This window comes from Arachis ipaensis, chromosome B5 (genome assembly GCF_059453495.1).
Source record: "Arachis ipaensis isolate K30076 ecotype BB chromosome B5, ASM5945349v1, whole genome shotgun sequence".
Taxonomy (NCBI): domain Eukaryota; kingdom Viridiplantae; phylum Streptophyta; class Magnoliopsida; order Fabales; family Fabaceae; genus Arachis; species Arachis ipaensis.
The window spans coordinates 110,639,569-110,642,909 of NC_142440.1; the positions used below are offsets into that span (position 1 = coordinate 110,639,569).

Genomic DNA, 3,341 nt, shown 5'->3' on the forward strand with positions numbered 1-3,341 from the left:
CAAATCTTCCCCCCTCACAGTGAATCTATCTCCATTGGCTTCATTAAGGATCTCCACATGTTCTAAGGAGAGAATTCTGCTGATGGTGAAGACTTTAGGTAGTTGAGATGGGATGGCGGGGAGATGAGGTGGGATAGCTGGGATATAAGCTGAGATCACTTTCTCCCCTAGAGAGAAATCCTCTGTAGGGATCTTCTTATTCCTCCATCTCCTTGGTTCCTTCTTACTTGTTTCTTTTAACGCTACCCTGCTCATTGTGGCCTATTTTTCCAAGGAAACTTTGTTGCTGGTCTCATATGACACTGGTGGTTTTAGCTCTTTTTGGGTTTCCTCTAGCTGTTGCACTTTCTGACTGTTTTGCTTACCAACCAAAGGGATTCTCAGGTGTACAGTTTGTGTTTCAGTGCTTGTTTCTTCCACCAGTGCCTTATCATGATCTTCCCTTGGGTTCTTGTTTTCTTGATCTACTTCTTGTGAGGGTTTGAAGACATTGAAGGTAAGTTGTTCATCATGTATCCTCAGTATTAGCTCTCCTCGCTCCACATCTATAAGCGCTCTGGCTGTAGCTAGGAATGGTCTTCCCAATATGATTGGGTGAAGGTGACTCTCTTCCATTTCCAATATGACAAAGTCTGTGGGAAGGAAGTAGTTCCCAACCTTTACCAACACGTTTTCAACCACTCCTACTGCTTGTTTTTGAGTTTTATCAGCCAGCTTGATGACTACGTCTGTGGGCGTTAGCTCATTGATCTACAGCTTCTTCATAAGGGATAAAGACATTAAGTTAATGGTTGCTCCCAGGTCACAGAGTCCTTTATCAAACCTTGTTTCTCTTATGGCACAGGGGATGTGAAAACTCCCTGGATCCTTCCTTTTTGTAGGCAACTCTGGTTGAATGAGAGCACTGCACTCCTTATTCATCACTATTGTTTGCCCTCCTTTGAGTGAGCTTTTCCTGGTCAGCAGCTTCTTCATGCACTTAATGTATGAAGGCATTTGTTGGAGAGCCTTGATGAATGGTATGTTTACATGGAGAGATGCAAACATATCAAGGAACTTTGAGTATATTCTCTTTTCTACACCACCCTTGAGTCTTTGGGGAAAAGGTGCATAGAGGTTCAGAATCTCCTTCTATGTAATTTTGGTTTCTTGGTGACCCTCTTCATGTTTCTCTGCTGAGGTGTCTCTAGGTTGTTCTAAGGGTTTGTTCATCTCTTCCTCAGTCCCCCTATCACTTATAGTGACCATCTTGCATTCTTTCCATCTTACTTTTTTTGCTTCACCTCTCGGGTTTTTCTCTGTGTCACTTGGGAAGCTGTCAGTAGGTTTGGGAATCTTCTCAGAGAGGTATCCCACTTGAAATTCTAGCCTCTTGATGGTGTCTCCCTGGTTTTTGATATTGGCTCGCACCTCCTCCTTGAACACCTTGTTATCTTGGATTTCCTTACATATGCTTTCAAGTAGAGTCTCAATCCTTGAGAGTCTATCTTCGGATGATGGTGAGTTGAGATTGGAGGGATGAGAAGGGCCATTTTGGTTTTGATATGGCTGTTGAGAGGTGTTGTTAGGTGGGTGCTGATATGATCTCTGTGTGGAATGTTGGTGAGCTGCATTGTTGTTGGGGTTGTGACGTCTCTAATCTTGGCCTTGATCTTGTTGATTTCCCCACCCAAAGTTTGGGTGGTTCCCCCAACCAGGATTATAAGTTTTGGAGTATAGATCAGGGGTCTGCTTAGGTGAGTTCCCAATGTAATTGGCTTGTTCCTGATCATCCTCTGCCTCTGCATTTACTCCTTCTTGAGCTGCGGATGAGGTAGTGATTGCTGCTACTTGGTTTCTTTTCATCTTCTTGGTAAGGTCAGCCGGCTGCTTAGTGATCATCTTGTTTTGAGCTAGCAGTGCATCCACATTGTTTAGCTCCATCACTCCTCTAGTGTTTCCTCTTTCAGAAGCATAGAAGTAGTCATTCTTAGCTACAGTCTCAATGACATCTATGGCTTCTTCAATGGTCTTCTTCTTGTTCAGAGACCCCCCAGATGAGTGGTCTACTGCCTTTTTTGATTCGTAAGAAAGACCTTCATAGAAAATGTGTAACTGCACCCATTCATTGAACATATCTCACGGGCACCTTCTTGTCAAGTCCTTAAACCTCTCCCATGCTTCATAGAGAGTTTCACCATCTTGTTGCCTGAAGGTTTGTACCTCAGCTCTCAACCTATTGATTCTTTGAGGAGGATAGAATCTCGCTAAGAATTTGTTCACCACCTCTTCCCAAGTTGTTAAACTCTCCTTCGGGAAAGTTTCCAGCCATTTAGATGCTTTGTCCTTGAGTGAAAAGGGGAACAAAAGCAATCTATAGGTGTCAGGATGAACACCATTAGACTTCAAAGTATCACATATCCTCAGGAAGGTGGTTAGATGTTGATTGGGGTCTTCTTGGACACTTCCTCCGAATGAACAGTTGTTCTGAACAAGGGTGATGAGCTGTGGCTTTAGTTCAAAGTTATTGGCATGTATGGTTGGTTTTTGGATGCTACTTCCACAGTTTCCTGGGTTTGGATTTATATAAGAGCCTAAAACTCTTCTCTCTTGTCCAGCATGATGCACTGGACCTTCTCTGCCATGGTTGTGAGCCTCTTCTTCATGATGGTTCTCCATATTCTCATCCATGTCTGGTTCAAAATACTCCTCCTCTTCCTCAGCACTAATGACTCTCTTTCCTCTTGCTTCCCTCCTTAATCTAAGGAGGGTCCTCTCAGGTTCAGAATCAAAGGAAGTTGAAGCCCCGCTTCTTCTACCTGTCATACAACCAACAGAGTAAAAGCAAGAGAGAAATTATATGGAGTTTACTCTTGTTAGGAATGCTGTTAGGGTGAGTGATGCAATATATCAAATAGTTAGTGGGTTAGTGAACTGAATTGTAAAAAAATTAAAGATAACACCACAACGGGTAAGGGGTAAAGGGAACAAAATAACTAAACTAAAAGTAAATCACTCAAATGAAATTAAATCAAACAAAAGAAAAATGCTCAATCTAGTTATCCATCAATTTAATCATTGTTGATACAAAATCAATCCCCGGCAATGGCGCCATAAACTTGATGCATGGAAACTTGTCTCTCAACAAATTTCCCTCGGCAAGTATACCGAATTGTCCTCAAGTAAAAGCTCACAATAGAGTGAGGTCGAATCCCACAGGGATTGATTGGTCAAGCAACTTTAATCAGAGGAATGTTCTAGTTGAGCTAAGCAAAAATTGAGTTGATATTTGCAGAAACGTAAATGGCGGGAAACTAAATAACAAAAAGTGTAAATGCTGGAAATAAAGAGAAAAATGTAAA

The 3,341-nt window shown here is 42.1% G+C and overlaps 1 pseudogene; it reads left to right on the top strand.

Moving 5' to 3' along the window:
- The first annotated feature begins 2,115 nt into the window (after positions 1-2,115).
- LOC148565361 (small nucleolar RNA R71) lies at positions 2,116-2,217 on the top strand (annotated as a pseudogene).
- Positions 2,218-3,341: the final 1,124 nt, after the last annotated feature.